The sequence below is a fragment of the Zonotrichia leucophrys genome, chromosome 1A (assembly GCF_028769735.1).
Source record: "Zonotrichia leucophrys gambelii isolate GWCS_2022_RI chromosome 1A, RI_Zleu_2.0, whole genome shotgun sequence".
Classification (NCBI taxonomy): domain Eukaryota; kingdom Metazoa; phylum Chordata; class Aves; order Passeriformes; family Passerellidae; genus Zonotrichia; species Zonotrichia leucophrys.
Window position 1 is genome coordinate 18,713,380 of NC_088170.1, and position 19,870 is coordinate 18,733,249.

At 42.2% G+C, this 19,870-nt stretch overlaps 1 long non-coding RNA gene across 5 annotated transcripts; it reads right to left on the reverse strand.

The window, feature by feature from the left end:
• Positions 1–6,616: 6,616 nt before the first annotated feature.
• Positions 6,617–9,944, reverse strand: LOC135456887 (uncharacterized). 5 transcript variants are annotated; one of them, XR_010442622.1, is made up of 4 exons: positions 9,465–9,538; positions 7,954–8,088; positions 7,645–7,843; positions 6,617–6,731 (listed from the first exon to the last, which is right to left on the reverse strand). It is a non-coding gene; the product is annotated as an uncharacterized LOC135456887 (long non-coding RNA). The 5 variants fall into 5 exon arrangements; XR_010442624.1 differs by lacking the exons at positions 6,617–6,731; positions 9,465–9,538 and adding an exon at positions 9,866–9,944 and having other exon boundaries at positions 7,713–7,843; XR_010442625.1 differs by lacking the exons at positions 6,617–6,731; positions 9,465–9,538 and adding an exon at positions 8,956–9,072 and having other exon boundaries at positions 7,713–7,843.
• Between the last annotated feature and the right edge of the window lie 9,926 nt (positions 9,945–19,870).

Here is a 19,870-nt window from a genome sequence, read left to right on the forward strand (position 1 = left end):
TGCCGGGCAACAATACAGTGGAGAAATGTTTCCATGACAATGAGTACTACTTCTTTCTCTCCCCTCCCCTCCTACTTCTTCCTTCCTCCTCCTGACTTGCATTCATAATTGCCCTACAGTGGCTTGCTGAAGATGCTTTTGGACACCAGCCCGTGAGAAATGGTGGCTCTGCTCTCTGGGTGGCATGCTGTGGGGGAGGTAGGCGACACGGAGAATCTCTAGTCCTGTTGGAGCAGGTAGCCAAGATGTAGCTACTGTAGTGACTGAGCTCAGAAAAGTGAGGAATGAACTTCTAGCTCTCTAATTCATAATTACCCCATACTTCAATATCATTCAAACTATAATTTTTGCACAGCTTACTACACAGTCTTGATTTCTTCAGAATCATTATTGCAATCTTGTTTTAGGAAGGAAATTTGTCTTCTTTTGTATTGCTTAGCTGTTTCTATCTTGTACTGGTCAGTCTCCTCTGGGTTTGACCTGCAGTAGTCAATTTCTTAGAGCTCTGCAGAAGCAGATGGCAAATATAAAGTTTTAGCTGCCCTCAAATAGCATCACTTCCTGTGGGAGATGGGACAGAATTTGCATTCCCACTGCTGTTGGTTTTACAAAGCTAGCAGTTCCTTAGTAGAGGATTTCACCTAGCAGTGAGAGAACCCAACACCAAATGTAGAAATGGAGATGGGCAGCAACAGCAGCTTTTCTGGCCCTACTTCTGCCTTTTAACAAGATGCAACGCTGTGTGATGACCAGATACATTAGGAAAAGGCAAAGGTCAGAGATGCATTTGTCTCAGTGTCTCTCCCCACATGCTCTGGACCAGCTGTGCTGAATCCCTCTCTCCTCCCTGCCCTGCAGTGTCACTGCCTCTCAGCTCATCCAGTTGCTGTTGATTGTGCTGGGGATACAGGAAGGCAGCGTCAGTACGAGGACACTTAGCACAGCAGCTCCAGTGGAATGCAAAGGGAAGGGAGGGAGAGACTGTACCCTGTGTCTCCAGCAAGGAGAAGACAGGCCCTTATGGCCTCCTTAAGTAAATCAGAGAACCACTCCTCTGTGGTTAAGCAAAGCAACCAGATGGGCTGCCAAGACACTGCTGTTGCTTGATCCTGAGTACTTCTCTGCCCAGTTCCAGCCTTCTCTCATGCCCTGGGTGGTGCCTTTACTCTTCAGACAGGGTTTTGAAGGGAAAAGTGGCCAGATTTCATGTCAAGCACGTCACTACTTCCAGTGCTGTTGGTCATAATCATGTCATGACTGTAGTGGCCTGCTGAGCCACCAAGGTGCAGAAGAACCTCTAGATTAGTAGAGTAGACATACAGTTTGGAGTCCAACGAAGACTGCAAGAGGTGAGGTCTTGAGGATCCCAAGATGCTACAGGGGCATTTAAATCACTTTGTGGTTCTAGTCCCAGCTTTCTTCTGTGTAATCAAGGACTCGCTTCCTGCAGTCTGGTGGGATGAGTGCCAAAGGATGCAACTGAGCTCCAGCTTTTTTGTTGATCTCCAACTCCAACTGATGTGCAGCAGCTTCTCTGAATGTGAAGGATTCCTCTTCCTTTTCTTCTTTGTCTTCCTTCTTCTTATACTTATTTTGCTTCTTATTGGTCATATTCTTTCACCTTCTGAGTGAGCTTTAAAATTCAGTCTTGGTTCGCTGGTACTTTATCAGAGTAGCTCTGTCAATCATGTGTCTTTCTAAACATGGGGTATTGCAAGACCTCTAGAAAGAAGGAGTCAAACTAGAACAGGCAAGTAAAAATCAAAAAGAAAAAAGAGAGTCCCAGGAGGTACTGAGCAGGATAGCAGTGGATCACTATACCAAGGAAAACAAATATTGAGTTGGGTTTGGAAGGCATGCCTAACTTACACATTTCTGGCAACTTTACTAAATAGTTCATGCTGTAAGAAAACAAAAATCAAGTTGTTCTCCCAGAAACTAGTGGGTGGGAGGAGCAGAGCCCTACTTCATTCAGTGTAGCAGTTACACTGAAGAAATCTGTTAATGAAATAAAGATGGGGCCATATCCTGCTGCTCTTATTTATTTTGGCAGTCTCATGAAAGTTGGTGGTTCATGTAAATACATGAGAAGGATTTAGCTTGAGGTGACAGCAGGTGAGCCCTCAAGCAATGAGGGAATGGAAGTGAGACTGTCCAAAATTAGAAATCTAATGCTCTCCCTAGATTAATTTAATAGGGAAGACTGAAGCTGTGTGGTGTTCAGCCTACTGTACAGCAATCCATCATTAAAAATGGAAGAGGCGGAGAAGAAAAATGAGAAAAAAAATAAGATTTCTCTGCAGATAGATAGTTTTCTAAAAGGTACATCTGTCTAAAAAAAAAAGGCTGCAAGGGTTGTATTTGCATATTTAATCATTGCTTTTAAAGATCTTTTTGCTTCTTTGAAACTTCAAAGCATAAGTAATTTATTAGTAAAATGACATTTTGTATTGAAATTGAATATATTATAGCTTAGATGATAACCTTTATACAACAAGAAATATTTTTAAGTAGTCTCATTTAAAATTGATAGATATACATTCTGTGCAGCCAAATGTTTAATTTGCTACGACTACTGCCACCATTTTTGTTTCTTGTAAAAGCTCTTCAGAAATATGCGGACACAGCATGGCCACTTTTGTTAATCTTTTCATAAACAAGCAGTTTGCTTTCATGTAAATGTGTTAAAGGAAATTTGCTTTTGTGCTATGAGTATTTGAGGGAAGAAACGGAATCTTGAAAAGCTTTTAATTCACTGGTCCACACCAGTACTTTTATAATACATGTGAAAATCTGTAAAGCAGCATGTGATTTTCCTGTAATCAGTTCACTACATTGCAAGTACAATATTTAGGGATGCTGTTCTATAAAAGGTATGGGAACTAGTTTTAGATACCTTCTGGTACCTTTACATGAGCCACCTTGTCGCCTGTCAGGTTCATTTCAAATGTGTACAGTGTAAATCATACTTTTCCCTTTTGCACTCCATCCCCTGTAGTTATGGCAGGAACAGCTTGCACCAAAACTGTCAGTTTTATAGCAAAAATCTCTCAACGTGCAATGCATATTCTGTGCAAAAATGTCAGGATGCATTTTCCTGATGTGCATGTCATGCATTGTTTTCATCAATCTTTTAGGAGAGCAGGAAAAAAGGTCTGTTTTCCTTTGCAGATGAGAAAAAAAAAAAGGAAGAAAAATAATTTAGTTAACTTTCCACATTACTTCTGTTTTCTTCAGGAAAACGGAGCTGTATTTCATCTTCTAGCATATACTCTACATGCTGCACACTTATGTCTAAAAATATTACGAGAACCACATCACAGTATCAACTGATTGTCCAGAGTTTTGCATTTTAGATCTCCTGTCTGACAGCTAAGTGTCTCTGCAATTATCCATTGTTTGTGCCAGCTCTCTGCCTGCTTAGACTTCTGTGTCATACAAATGCTGCTTGTGAGAAAAGAGAATAATTGCGTGCCTTGGAACATGACACAGAACTGATTAAAAACCTGTGGGGGAGAGTTAATATTTTGGGGAAGATTATAATACTACATATCAGATTATAATCATTGCATGCATTGGGGTGTCAGGTAGCAGAGTGCCACAGTGGGACACTTTGGAATATGAGCCAGGTAGATTCACATTTCATTTGTATGAGTTTGGGGTGAATAGGTTACGTATAACGGCAAGTGGGTGACAGACATTGTGCCTTCCTTAAAAGAAGGAGTATTTCCTCCCCTGCAACTGATAAACAGCACACTGTGTTTTTATACCAGCTCTCATTTGCATTGACTTTCCATTGACAAGCGTAAAGCAGGTATGGATTTATTAGATGGAAAGAAGGGAAAGTTCAGAGGGGCTGTAACCACCCCTCCCCACCATCAGCACGACCTGCTACTGCACATACATCTCTCCTCCCAGGGCACAAGACCTTGTGGTATAACACAACCTTTCTGTGTTATAAATAAATTAAATTAAATTATGAATTCTGTTTGCATTTGATTGGGTTGCAGCTTTAGCTTTCTGTGGAGGAAAACATTAAATTATTTTTTCAATATTTATCTTGTGACAAAAGAGCTGATAAATTGAATAATTTTTTGTTAATGTGGATCATCATTAAGAATGCAACAAAACATTGTTCAAGATAAACTGTATCATGATCATTGCAGAAAATTATTTGATATAACTGCAATTTGAGCACTCTAGGGAATTAAGATGTTATCCGTGACCATCAATCTAAGTCTAAGGAACATGACCCAATAGAACTAAAGAAATTAGAAAGAAATTAAGGGTTGAATTCTAGAGAAAACTTCTCAGCCTTCTACAGGACAACTCAGGAAAAAGGTAGATAGATATATTCATTTCACCTAACCTGAGACATTTGCAATACAAGTTCTTCCATCTGAGCTTATAACACTAAATACCCTTCATCTGGAGGAGGCACTTCTAGGTCTTGAGTCATCTGACCCACTTTAGATGCTGGCTTCAGTGTGAGATGGTAATAGCACAGGAGACCCAATTTCTCTTTATAAAGGAAGTTTAGATGACCAGCGGTGTTGGGTTTGGCTGGGGTAGAATGAATTGTCTTCACAGTGGCTGGTATTTGGCTGTGTTTTGGATTTTTACTGGCCATGGGGTTGATAATACAGAGATGTTTTTGTTATTGCTGAGCAGATCTTACACAGAGCCAAGGCCTTTCCTGCTTTTCTTACTGCCACACTGGGAGGAGACACAGCCAGGACAGGTGACCCAAACTGGCCACAGGGAGATCCCAGACCATGTGCCATCATGCTCAGTGTATGCACTGGGGGAAAGGAGGAGGAAGAGGGGGACATTTGGAGTGATGGCATTTGTCTTCCCCAGTAACCATTACATGTGATGGGGCCCTGCTCTCCTGGAGATGACTGAACCTCTAACTGCCCATGGGAAGTAGTTTTCTTTTGTTTTGCTTATGTGCAGCTTTTGCTTTTCCTGTTCTTTATCCCAACCCACGAGTTTCTAGCTTATACCCTTCCAGTTCTCTCCCCAGTCCTGCTGGTGGGGAAGTGAGCAAGCAGCTGTGTGGGGCTTGGCTGATGGCTGGGCTCAGACCTAGATGTGTACCAATCCATCATCAGGCAGAGCAAGTTTTTACAGCATAAAGCAAGTTTAAAAATGGATCCAAGTTCTGCCACCACCTTTGTTTTATGCAGTGAGACATCTGTACTTGCCAAAGATGTATGGGTCTCTTCTGAAAGACTGAGTCATTTTAAAGGTCTTAACTGGAGCTTTTATCAACCACACTGCATTATCTTAAGAAATAGTGTTTCCTTAAACTGAGGTGAACAAGAAGTATATACTACTAACTCCAGTTTCCAAGTATCAACTTTGGCTCTCTCTGGAGTTCAACTAAAAAGTGATAATTCAAAAAGATACTGTAGGAGAACTTACTCTGTTCAGTTTTGCCCATGATCTGGCTAGTCAACTGCTGCAGCCCAGAAGTTACCTTAGTGAAAATTTTTTTTTTGTCTTTCTTACAATAATTTCCCAAGGCAAATAATTTCCAGGCAAACTAAATTATTAAAATCCCTAAATCTCTAGAGAAGACAAAGCAAATCCAGTTTTCTCTTACTAGACACTGATGAATCTCCAAAAGCTCAACATTTCCAAAGTCCTCCAAGGAAAAAAAATAAGAAATCATATCTGGCAAAGGGCATGTCAGAGATGAAACGACAGCAGAGGAGGTGAGAAAATTGAATGTTGAGTACACTCAAGATTCACACCGCATTTTAAAGAAAGGTTATTTGAACACCTCACTTTCTTCCAACCCAGCCTGCTGAAGTCTCAGCCTGAGCCTGCAGCTTCTTTCACTCCCATGTAGTGATTCACTGATGAGCCTTTTGGGCCACAGACCAACTGGGAGGTTGTGCACTCTGCTGCTGATAGGGAAGAGGTTTGCTAAACCTTCTTTTAATGTGATTTATAAACAACCTCCCACAAACTGTTTGCTTTTTTTGAGGCTGCACAGCATATGTTCACCTTGGAAGGAGGTTGCTGCAGCAGAGAGAGCAACTTCTCCAACAGTCCTTCAGGCTTACACCCACTAGCCCCTGCTTTTTGCCACTCTCCATGATCCCTTCCCCCACACCAGCTATTTTTGTTCTAGTGAAAATATCAGCTGTGCACTAACTAAACTTATTTTCAGATCTCCTTTCCCTTAGAAATGGTAACAAATACTGTACCCAAACACTTACACTTCATTCCATGAAGGGCTTTCAGCTGCAATGGTGAAATGTCCCAAATGACAAATCACATGTCAGCTGAATTCATGTCATTATTTCTAATATGCTTTTTGAATTTTTTCTTTATAGTGTATTTACTTTGACTGTTTTGTCCTCTTGCAGCTGCATTTTGTTTCTATACTTGTGCTCATTTCAGTCATGTTGTGTTTTACGGGGTTTTTTATGTCTTTCCCAATATATCACAAATGGAGATGAAGGAAGAGAGTGGTTGAAGAAAAGAAAATGAAGTGGTACAGAAAAGGAAAAGTGAAGTGATCAGCCTTTGGCTCAAATCATTCCAATGGTTACCAATAAACCTAGTTTTGTTCTGCTGCCCTGATGTAAGGGGAGTGTTCATAGATTTGGGGGTTGGGCTTTTTTTCAACCATCTTCAGCAAAACAAAGCAGAAGTTGGGGTGTGTTTCTTCATTATGCTGGTGAATATGTTCAATACACCTTCTCTACAATTCCTTCCTATTAAAAAAAAATTATATCATCAACAGGGATTTTGTGGCTTTGTTTTCCAGGCTTTTATCACCATGAGAGACTGCAGCCAGTGCAGCAGTAGCATAATTACTCTTGTTCAGAAAGGAAAAATGCAATTCCTCAGAATTTAATTGGCTACACTGAATTAATGACCTTCCCGGTCCTAATCAGAAACAATATGAGAAAAAATTAAACCAAGAATTTTCCATTTCCAGCAAAATCTCTCCAAATTATATCAATGCAGCCATTAATTGCTGAATCCATTTTATGACTGGGTGCACAATAAAACAACCTAGCAATTTTAGAAACCTTTACTAACTCTGCATGTTTGTATCATTTCACCAGAAGTTCCTGCAACAAAGTTCATCAGCTAGTGTGGAACATGCTCACAGCTGAGAGAAACAGCAACACCTCAATGACTAAATGTGAAGTTTTAGCTGCTAGACATCATAACTTTGTCTAACATAGACTTAGGGTATAGAAACTATGCATTGGGGTTTTTTAAGTAGATTTTGACAAAAAAACCGAAACAGAGTGAGCGCTTTGCAGATGTCTCTTAACCTGCCTGCCTTGCCTGGCACAGAGCCTTGTTCAAGGATGTTGTTTGACAGGTGGCATCAGACAGGGCTGGCCAGTGAAGGGGAGCCCAAAGCCCAGGAAAGAGTAAAGATCACTACAGCAGGTGTATGGGGGTGGTCTGGGTCCCAGTGAACTTACCATTACTGCTTAGTAAGCATTTAGTAGAAGCATAAGGGAAGTCATTAGTGGAAACTAATGCACATAATTTAAATCTAATGCTCTTCTCTGTGGGTGTTTTGATGCACAAACACAAAATATAAACAGGTATTTTCAAATCTCAGTACATTTCTGAATATGGCAGCTCTTAGCTTTTTACACCTACTTAGACTTGATCCTCTGCACACAGGGGGGTTTCCAGAAAAATCACAGAGCAATCTGAGGAGAACTGTATTTGGAATGCTTGGATGTTTATTCAAGTGTCTGATGAGGAACTTTGGGTTAGCTGAGGGGGTGAGAGGTCCAGCCAAACTTCCATGGGCAGTTCATATGCATTCTGCACTGCTCTGTGCATCTGACAAATCCTGCAGAGGAAAATGTCAGAAAGGGGAAACAAAACTGAGAGAATACAGGAAGCACCATCTTGCAGTGATTTGTATCAACTAATACTTCAGGAGCAGAAAAATCAAAGTACCTGCAGAGAGTGAGGAAACACGGAGAGCATTACAAATACGAGGCAGGAAAAAACACAAACAACTTCATGCCTTTAGGCTGGACTCTTGGATGCAATATTTTCCTCTTCTGTTGGGTAGGATGACGACTGGGGTCACTAGAGAACAAAGTTTCTAGTTCCAATAGGGCCAAGATGTGTTTCATAAAGTAAGCTAGTTAAAAATTTAGGTTATTGGAGGACTTCTTTATGCCCTAGCCAAAACATAAGGCAGATTCTGGAGCGGAAGCTGCTGGTCAGAGTGCTAAGCAAAAGCTAAAGCAAAGAGCTTTCACTTTCAACTTTTCAGAACCAGTGGGTACATTTTCTTTACATTTTCAGGCTTATAGTCTTCATCTGAGGAATAGTATCCTGATTACCTCATGTCCCATCTCATAGGACTTTTGTGAAGATTGTTTTGCATATATGGGATGTTTTAATGTGATAATAAAAATCAAGATGGAAATGAAAATTTATTGTCTGAGAGGGTTCAGAGTGTGTAGGGAAGTAGACCTCATCCACATGTACGTACTTCTCTCTTCCTGATTAATAATTCTTTCCATAATCTAAAAAAACCTTTCCTTTGGAGTCTGGTATATATGTTCTTGTTTTAAGAAAAATACAAGAGGGAAATAAATCTTGTGCAATGAAGTTTTGTACATTATAAAACTGGTAACAAGCTTTGGATGACATATGAAAGATTTTGCTGTCAGTCTTAAGATTCTTTTCTAGTACAGAGGGCTATGTGATCTTCCTTAACCATTTCCTCCAAACTTGCTCCTTACTTATTTCTGCCCCCATCCTCAGGCTATTTCTTCTCCAGCTCCTGACTAACAAGTGCAAGTGCTTTTGCTACTTCTGTACCACTAATTTTCTCTCAACTTTGTCTGTCTCTTTCCTCTCCATTCGGTACAATTGTGCTTTCTTTCACAGAAAATCTGTATTTCCACATCTCAAGTTTCTTACCTCAGTGCTAGTTTTACTTACAGAAGAATTTATTCTTCTCTTCAATCTCTCTCTCTGTTGTATTTCATATTTCTGAAGTCCATACCTTCTGGGTGGCTTTCTCACAAGCAGCTCTTCACAGCAGTGTTGTTTCTGCTTCTTCATCAGGGCTCCTCCAAGTCTCTCCCTGACTGGCCAACCCACCCCCTTTTATCCCAGTTATCTTCATCAGCCACAGCTGCCACCCAGTTAAGGACATCACAGCTGCAGCCCATTTAGAACAACTAGGATTGGGGCAAGGCCACTTATACAATACATATATTTTACTAGGACTCCTACTATATTCCCCCTTTTCTTTTACTTATAGATATTAAAATACAATACAGATAATAAAGTACAATACATACATTTCCCCACTACTCAAAGGCCATTTACAACACACACAGCCCCTTGCTCAAAGGCCATATTCTCACAGCTCCTTAACTCAAAGGTCATGTTTCATCCACAGCTCTCAGCTGTCCTATCTTCTATCCCATCAGGGGGTCCCATACCTTCTCTTGGTGTTTTCTTACGGCTGCAAACCTCCACAGCAGTGTTGTTCCTGCTTCTTCATCAGGGCTCCTCCAAGGCTCTCCCTGACCACCTCACCCCCTTTTATCCCAGCTACCTCCACGGGCCACAGCTGCCACCCAATTAAGGCCATCACAGCTGCAGCCCATTTACAATCACTAGAATTGGGGCAGGGTCACTTATACAATACAGAGATCTTTTACTGCCATACATACATTTACTCAGGCCCCTATATTTCTCCCTTTTCTTTTAACACATTTTTCAATTACACAGTTAAAATACACATATCTGTCCCAGCTCTCAGGCTGCCACAGCTCTTGGCTGTCCTATCTTCTATCCCATCGGGGTCACCAATTGTATTTCATATTTCTAAAGTCCATACCTTCTGGGTGGCTTTCTCACAAGCAGCTCTTCACAGCAATGTTACTCCTGCTTCTTCATCAGAGCTCCTTCAAGTCTCTCCCTGACTGGCCAACCCACCCCCTTTTATCCCAGTTATCTTCATTAGCTACAGCTGCCGCCCAATTAAGGACATCACAGCTGCAGCCCATTTAGAACAACTAGGATTGGGGCAAAGCCACTTATACAATACATATATTTTACTAGGACTCCTACTATATCTCTCCAGTTTGTCTCTTCCTGCGAAGAAATACCTAGTCTCAGTGTTCATATTAGAACCATCCAAACTTTTCATCATGTCCTTGCTTACTCCCTAGTCTCTGGTCTCCTTCCCCATATTGGTGGGCAAAGCAATCTCTTTCTCAGTGACTGGCTAGGCTGCTTAGCCAAAACTCTTAAAATAATTTTGCTGAGAGGCTATAATCTCAGGATAGAGAATTTCAAACAGAACAGACTTTAACTTGGTCATAAAAATTGGTTAAAATGGTCTCTTACAATCACATAAATTTTGTGCTACAGGCCCCAGGTATACTGAAGAGTTGTTTCTCTAAGATTACTGAAGCAAAGTAATCTATTGAAAGTGATATACTGCACCAGATACACTTATTCCAATTTATAAAACAGAAAGTTTCATGGCCAATATTAATTTTCTTTTGCTGCAATACATGGTTTTATTTCATGCTCCATTAACAAGTGTAGGTGTACTTGACACTAACTCAGCTCTTTCTAATTAGGTCTCATGCATTCATGCTCTTCCTCCTACAGTGCAAAAAGGGGGACAAGGTAATGTTAAGAAAAAAAGGGAGATGACTTATTACTCATAGGCCTGAGAACTTTTAGTTTCTATGTACAAACTATTCCCAGCTTAGCAATTCCCTTAAGATGAAGGTGGTCAGCCATGGACCAACCAAACAACTAACCCAGCATGTACAGCACTGTCCTGGTTACAGGAGAAAGAGTGCCACTATGGCAGTAACCAAACTATGTCTTCTACACCCATCTAATTCCTGGTGAGCTGTTCATGGTGGGTAATTTGCAACAGCTGACCAGACCCTCAGGCTACCAGCTGGGTGTTTTGTGAGATAAGGAAAAAGAGGCAACCCTTCCAGGCAGGGTAATGTTTCTTTTTCTTCACACCAATGACTCATCCCCATTGTGAAGCTCCCTGCCCTGGGGGAGGTATGGAACATTCCTGCCCGGGTTTGAGGATATATAATCTGGGGACTGGGATCACTACCACCACTGGACATCCAGAGAAGGACACGAACTTCCACAGGAGGACCAGACCTTCCACAGGACCACTGCCTTTGACAAGACTGCAGCCACCACTTCAGCAGGACTGCAACCACTGCTTAACTGGCCCATGCCCGCCACCCCTACTGACAGGGGCCAGGTTGTAGTCTGACTTGGTGTATTTAAGCCAATTTTTCTGTATTGTTGCATTTGTTGCAATCTTTCTATTAAATTGTAATTTCAGTCTTGAAATCTCTTGCAAAGTATTTGTGTGCGGTTAATTTTTCTCCCACTGGTTTGCCTTCAAGCCCTCACAAGCACCCACATCCCTCCTTCTTCCAGACCCTCCTTGAATGCTCCCCAGCAGCTGTCCCAGAGTAAACACTTCATTCTGAGGTGGCACGGGGTCACTCTCTCCCCTGAGGCTTGGCTGCTCCGTATCTTGTCTATCTCCTGGTGTGTCGTGTGGTCCCCAGGAAGGTGCAGCTGAACCATCCCATGGCCCTGACCTGCCCAAAGCAGCAGACTCGGGAAGGAATTCTGAGATTATTTTGTAACTAATAGGACAGTGCTGTCTGCCTCTTTTGCCAGGGTCAGCCTCATGACAGCAGCTGGGGTTTACCTGCACGCGCACGCAGTGGATGCAGGAGCAGCGAATGCTGCACAGGACAGCTGTAGATTGTCCTGTAGAATGGGGCTCCGAGGACTGTGGTCTAGATGACAAAGTGGTGACCAGTCCTAGGCTGGACTCAATGATCCTGGAGCCTTTTCCAACCTAAATGGTTCTGCATGTCCAGGAGATGGAGGCAGACCATGGGGCAGGGGCTGTGGTACCTGGTCCTTACCAGCCACTAAAGGAAGCTTTGTGACCTGCTTGCCTAGAAAGGTTTAAACTAGAAGATAAATGTGCCTCTCATGTATCAACAGTGCCTTGTTTTTATGAACAGGGATAAAATTTATGAAAGCAATTCCCGAAAGCTGAACTGTTTTATCAATTATAGTGCAAGTAGTAGACTAAAATCCTCTGTGCAGGTCAGTGTATCTCATGTTAACCTCACTTACACCTGTCCTGACTGTCAATAGTAATTCAGCTACATAAGATGCCTGTTTGTAACATTTTATACTCTCAGAAAAATGTGCTGTTGTTAGAAGAAAATGGTGAACTGAGGTCTTCTGAGAGGAAAATTCCCCATATCAGCAAGCACCTAAGTAAGGACACTGTATAACACTGAATTAATATAATAAACCATTTATGTGAGAAAATGTCTTCTCTAACACAAGATTGCTAAGTCATATCCAATTTTAATTCTTACAATGATAGTGCATTTAATTACAATGTTAGCAGTATCATCATACTGCTGGAAGATGCAATTTAGCTGAGTTAATTTTGCAAAAGTACAGAAAAAAATAGCATTTAAAGCACTTATGTTCAAAATAGGTGAGATACCAGATGAGAAAGAAGGGACGAATTGTAATTCTCCTTTCAGAGATGAGGACTGACACACAGAGAGAAGAACCACTCTCCCTGTTTTTCTCTTCATCTCCTTGACACCAAGGTCACAGGGAATCATGGCAGTGAGCAGAATTGCTTTCAGCTGCTTTAGAGTGCCAGGCCCAGGCTTCAACCATACTCTACCTAAAGAAGATTTTGCAAATCAATGCAACAACAAAATTAGACATTTTGACATATCTTATTATACTTAATTAGATAGAATTGCGTCTCCTTAATTGCCTTTATTATATGCCGATTATATGCTGATGACAGGCATTGTGTTTTAAATTCTTAGCAAGAAAGCAGGTTTTTAAGTTCACCTTTCAAACTATCTTTTGTGCCTTTGGCTGTCTGTAAAAAGTATGGAAAGTTCCTTCATGGAACTTTAAATCTATACAGTTTACCACAGCTCTATGAAGGAAGAAATTGAAGGACTGCACTGTGGTTCTGGACTCATTTTGTTACCTTGCTGATTTTGGATAATTTCCTGAGCTGTGATTTTTTATTTTTTTTTCCCAGAGCTGATCCCAGCTGGTATCTAGAAGGAAACTTCTGGGTCATTGACAAAAGAAAACTAAAACCCAACAATGCTCTTGCAGTTATTTTTAAATTGCAGCAGGGAGGCTGGGGAAGCTAAGGAACTGCCAGATGTCAAGCTTTAAAGTGGTCTCGTATCTTGATTCTACAAAGTAGTTAGGCATACTCTGAGATCCAACTTTCTTCCAGGCAGCAGGAGATTGCATTTAGGTACATGCAAAAAAAATGTACTATAATAAGCCATCCATATATTGCAACCATCTGGGATGCATATAAAGTGTACAACCACAAAATCCTCCTTTTGCTGTACAAATCTATTTAATGGAACTAGTTTTATTTGTACAAGAGTTAAACAGCAGTGGTGCATGTTTCAGGTGAATTATTTTGGCCAGAATTATTAATACCACCAGTTAAAGCAACTACCATGCCCTTTTTCTTTAAACTATAAAATCTCCTAAAGTCTCTTCAAAGTGTTGTTTTGTTCTAAAAGTTTGTCTCTAGAAAATGAAGTTTGCTGCACTCCCATGTTGTTATCTGAAGGATTGCATTGCCATCTTGTGGCAAGAAAAACAATTTAAAACGGGTACTGATTCTGGCTGAGATGGAAATTAAGCAAAAAGCCTAAAAAATGAAACAAAAGAAATTAATTAAGGAATAAGTATCCTGAGGTAGAGGTTTTATTAAGAAGGGGTAGAAAATAATAATTTCTCTCCTCTTCATCATATTTCCTCCAAGGATTTCCCAAGTGGTCTGTGGTGGTCTGTGCTTGGCAAGAGTTTCTTCCATTGAGTTGTGACATCAAACCCATCAATAAAGGGTCTTCAATACTTTAAATAGTGGAAAAACACAAAATTCTTGACAATATCGGCAGCTCGAGGTACCATCCTGAACAAGCTGTCCCAGCTTCACATCTTCAGGGTGCTTTTGGCATACACTGCACTGCCTGGCTACTTTCAGAGACCCATAAGCAATGCTGTATATGTCCTACACTTGATACCTTTCCTTCCCATCAGCCCAGAAATCCCACAGCATCCTTTTCTGTGTGATGATCCCGACATTATCTCGTCCTCACAACTTCACTCCATCCTTTCCACATCTTTCTTTCTCACACAGATACGTGTGAGAACATCTTTCTTTTTCACACAGATGCATGTACGTGGAATGGTTTCACAGAATAAGCTGAGTTGAAAAGGACCCAAAAGGATCACCAAGTCCCACTCCTGCTCCTGCACAGGACACCCCAAGAGTCACACCATATGCCTGACGGCAATGTCCAAATTCATGGACTGTCAGACTTGGTGCTGTGACCTCTTCCCTGGGGACCTGTTCCAGTGTCCAACCACCTTCTGATACCAGATAACAAAATGGAAAAAAAGGAAGAAGAAAAGAATCAGAACTAGAAAGTGTGCGAAATGTGAAAGTTAAATGGAACATTACATGGCTGGAGTAATATGGACTGGGAGAGAGGATAAAATTTCTGATACCTTACAAGAGTCATAAGCATTTTCTTGGGAGACATAGGACATACAATCTGGTCATGGAACAGAAGTACAGTATTATTAATGAATGCCTTGAGTACATCAGAATTAAAGGATCAGCAATCCAGAAAACTTATTAGAGACAAAACAGTTCTAAAAAGAAAAAAAAGACAGTAAAACCAAAATTTTTGAAAAGAACAGGTGTATAAACAAATTAATAACAGGGTTGAGAGTTCTCCCAAGAAGTTTTCTTTCACTGTACAATTTGTCATTACCAACACTTGTCTTAAGAATTGAGCTTTTATATCCAGGGGTCCAACAGAAATCAAAGACATTGAGTAAAGCTCCAGCCATATCCCTAATACTTTGCATGATTCAAGGAGACAACTAGCAGACCAAAGTAAATAAGACTGAATGTTGTAATGTAAATACAACCTTTTTTTGAGGGGAAAAAAACCCCTCTGCTCTAAATTTTCTGGAGGGTTTTTTTTTTTCCCAAATTAAAAAAATAACTTTCTCCTGGTTTGGTTTTTGTTGTTGTTGTTGTTGTTGTTGTTTTTGTTGTTTGTCTGATTGGTTGGTTGAGGTTTTTTTGTTGGTTTTTTTTTTTTTTTTTAGAGGAGGAAAGAGAGAAAAGGGAAATTAAGTTGAAACTCTTCAGTACCAGTCTTGGCAAAGAAGAAAGGTGCAACATTTAAAAACTAAAAGGGTTTTCTTGTTTGGGAGACTGGGATTTTTTCTTTTTTCTGATATACATTGTCCTTTTGCCAATGCTCTGTTAACTATCTACCTGTATTTACAGGCAGGAGGCATAAATCTGCAAGGAAGTAACTCCTGAAGTCATGACTCTTTTCCTGTCGGATCTCAAGATCTCAGTCCTGAGATGCTGAGCCTCCGAGACCACCTTGGGGGTCTCGGGAGTCCTGGAATGTTGCCAGAAGTGTCTGGTAGCTGGACTTTAACCCTACACAGGAGACGACAAGGATGAGGGCTTCACCGGGTGAATGGTGAAAAGATTAGCTAATTAGAGGGTGAGAAACAGGGTTTAGGATTTATGTACAGGGGGGTTTAGAGGAGTAAGATGGAGGAATTGGGGTGTGTCCTACCCTCCTTCTTCTTCCTCTTCTCCTCCATCTTCTTTGGCCACGGTGGCACCTTTGGATTGGTTATTACTAAGAGTACACCGAGTTATAACAATAGATGGTATTGGGGAAAAATGATAAATATTGTATACGTCACAATGGGTATAAAGATACGTGGCTGCCCGGGAGGGCAGAGACAGTGTGCCCATGGCTGACTGCTGAGCAGATCTCTGGTGGCTGAAAGAACATCTTTTAGATAAACAATTAATAAACATAAAACCAGAAAGAAGAACTGAAGCCTCTTCTCGTCCTTCGACACGCGGGCTGCCCCAAGGCCATCCCGGGCATTTTCAGGCCCCTCAAACAGCCGAGATAAACCGGACATTTGGCGGTCCCTGGCTGGGCTCCACCACCACAACCTTTCGGGGGGGGGGCCACCTTCAAAGCCCTGAAGATCAGAGAGAAGAAGAAAACAAAAAGCCAACAGAGACTGCAAAAAAACAGCAGTCACTGAGAATTCCACCTCTCAGTTTCTGCCGAAGACAATTCGTAGCAGAACAGCCCGGACTGGAACCAGAAGGCGCCCTGGGACCACCTCTCGTGATCTGCTGGACAGTGACCGAGACAGCCAGACTGCTCTGACAAGAGATTTGGTAAGAAAGCCTGAAAAAATAAGAACATGAGGGGCACACCTTCCCAGAAACAACGGGAAACTTTGTCCGCCTTATAAGGTGTGACACAAACATACACAAAAAAAAAAAAAAAAATTAGCTCTGGCCTTAAAAGGCCAGGAAGGAAGACCCCGAGACGCAGCAGACGTCCGGGGGGGGGCCCTCAAAAGAGGGGGGAGCAAGACTCCGGAAAAAATTAGCTCTGGCCTTAAAAGGCCAGGAAGAAATAACCCAACAGACGCAGCAGACGTCTGGGGGGGGGGCCCTCAAGAGAGGGGGGGGCAAGGCCCCAGGAAAGAAAAAATTAGCTCTGGCCTTAAAAGGCCGAGAGGAAAATGCTCTTGGAGAAAAAGAGCAAGAAATATTATTAAAATACCCGGTCTCAAAACCCAAAAACCCTGGGAAACTCCCAAAAAGCGTCCAAAAAGTCCAGAGAGCATGGAGGACTCAGGAGCAGAGGGGGAGCAGGGGGAGGAGAAAAAGGGATCGGAGGAGGCGCTTTCTCGCGGCAGCCAGGCAGCGGCGGAGCAGGCGGGGAGCGCGGCTGAAGAAAAAACAAGAGACGCGTGTTCAGATACGGCTTTGCTAAGCTCAGGGCCGGGGGGTGCAGCGGCCCCGGGGGCCGGCAAGGTAGCAGAAACGCGCGCGGCGGGCAAAACTCGCAAGAACCCGGGGGAGAAGTCACATGCCAGCGCAGCAGGGGCGTCCGACATGGGCAGCGGCATGGGGGAAATTGCGCAATCCCAGAAAGGCTGCCGTGAGGCGCAGGAGGCGCGCGGTTGTGACGCAAAAAACCCGGTGCGAACGCGGCCGGCGCGGGTGCCGGCGGGGGCGGGCCGCACACACCGACAAAGGGCCACACACACACAGCGTCGGAGGAGGTGGAGACAGATAAGAGGGCAGACCGAAGGGGGAAAATTCAGAGGCGGAACAAAAAGGGAGAGGGAAAAATTACCTCGGGAGAGACAGGGAGCGGCTCGGAAAGCACGCATGCGCAGAGCGCGGGCGGGGGCGGGCCAGACCCCCGGTGACGTCTCAGGCGAGGAGGGGCCCTCTCCAGACTTGGTGCCTTTGGTAAAAAACTCTCGTGGAGTCCCAAGCCTCTCCCCTCCCGGGGAGGCGTGTGTTTTCTAACCCTATTGTCAGTTGAATCAAAAACTAGGTAACCCCGGTCTCAAGTAAGCCTGCAAACAGCAACAATCGGCGGAACAAAGAGGCAGTTGTATTCATGCAGTCGTCCCAGCCACGGAGCCCGGTGACAGCGCCACTCGTGGGGGAATGACCGAAGTGCACAACATGCCGGATCGGTTCAGCAGAGCTACAGCATCATTTCGTAACGAGTCTGCAACTATGCAGCGATTTTCCTCAACAAGATATAAGAAGAAACGAATACTCAGACAAAAGTCGGGACTCAGACTGCAAAGGACAACTCAGAAGAGAAACAAGAGAAACGAAAGACTCTGGGGGGTTTTCCCTTTGGGGTCTTGAATATTTCTGTATAAGAACGAAAGACTGGGAGGTTTTCTCCTTGGGGTCTTGAATTGCAATAGGCAATGGAGTAAATTTACCTATTATAGGGAAAACTGACAAAGGATCATATATTGATCAGCTGGTAGATTTTTTTGACATCTCTCCCATTTGGAGAGGAATTTTAAGGGCAGATTTCTTTGACATTTCTCCCATTTGGAGAAGAATTTTAAGGGTAGGATTTTATGTTGTAATAATTCTCCTAGTCCTCATCCATGTCGTCCCAGATGCCATGAATCGGATTGTAAAAGAGGGTTTCTTGGTGCAAACAGAAGGGGGAGATGTCAGATCCCAAGATCTCAGTCCTGAGATGCTGAGCCTCCGAGACCACCTTGGGGGTCTCGGGAGTCCTGGAATGTTGCCAGAAGTGTCTGGTAGCTGGACTTTAACCCTACACAGGAGACGACAAGGATGAGGGCTTCACCGGGTGAATGGTGAAAAGATTAGCTAATTAGAGGGTGAGAAACAGGGTTTAGGATTTATGTACAGGGGGGTTTAGAGGAGTAAGATGGAGGAATTGGGGTGCGTCCTACCCTCCTTCTTCTTCCTCTTCTCCTCCATCTTCTTTGGCCACGGTGGCACCTTTGGATTGGTTATTACTAAGAGTACACCGAGTTATAACAATAGATGGTATTGGGGAAAAATGATAAATATTGTATACGTCACAATGGGTATAAAGATACGTGGCTGCCCGGGAGGGCAGAGACAGTGTGCCCATGGCTGACTGCTGAGCAGATCTCTGGTGGCTGAAAGAACATCTTTTAGATAAACAATTAATAAACATAAAACCAGAAAGAAGAACTGAAGCCTCTTCTCGTCCTTCGATACGCGGGCTGCCCCAAGGCCACCCCGGGCATTTTCAGGCCCCTCAAACAGCCGAGATAAACCGGACATTTTCCCATCAACAATTTTGCTTTAACTGCTGTAGCTAGGTCTGAATCTCAAATTCTCCTTTGCCTTTCTGTCCTTAAAAATCTATTATCAGTAACACGCTAGACATGTAGGTCAATTTCTAAAGAGCCCTCACCAGGACCTCTGAATTCATGTCTCAATAAAAAACAGTATGCTGACATTTAGCTCCTTGATTGCAAACACGAATGTTGCCTGTCATCTTAATGCAGAGTTAGATATCAAAGTGATCTTTCTTTTGCCATTTGGCTGAAAGAAAACAAGACCATTGGACTGTTTGAGAATTTTTTTCTCTAGAAACATTTCACACAATTTACAGCTTGTAATAACAATGTCTGCAAAATCTTTAATGTGTTTCTTGTTATTTTCTGTATTACGTACACTGCTACCCTCAAAACCTAACACAGAGGTTTGAGGGTAGAAAAGCTACCCTCAAAACCCAACATTTTCCAGTAAATGACAGATGATGTAGTTGATAAGGGAAGAAAATGTGGACTTTGGTGAAGTTTTTAGGAAGCTGCAAAATGTCTTCTTCTGTTATGCCCTTTTGGCATTATATATTTTATAATATATATTTTATTGATTTTATATATTTTTCATAATTGAATAAATGCTAAACTCTTCTAACAATGAAAGTGTTTGTTTATTCTTCCCCTTCTTACCTTTTACATTTGTGTATATGAAAAGGGAATATATATACACATTAAATCAAAACATCTCTAAGTATCATGGAGCCCTGGCAGGTTTGCATTCAATTGAGGAAATACTAAGGAAATACAAAGCTTTTTGCTTTGGCCAGATGGATATTTGGTTGTGTAGAAATCATACTGACTGATTCTTTCCTTTGCACCTGGAAACTACAACTTTTATTTTGGTTTGATTTATCCTTTCCAGAAGGACTGAAAAATTAATCTTCTTTCAGCTGTTGAATTCCATGTAATTTCAGTTGCCTCTTCACTTGTGCTAAAATGTTATGCAACTTTTATCAAAACAGGTGGCCTACTGACTTCAGCAAGACAAAGTAAACATTATTTGTCCATCTCTCATAATTCTGCCACC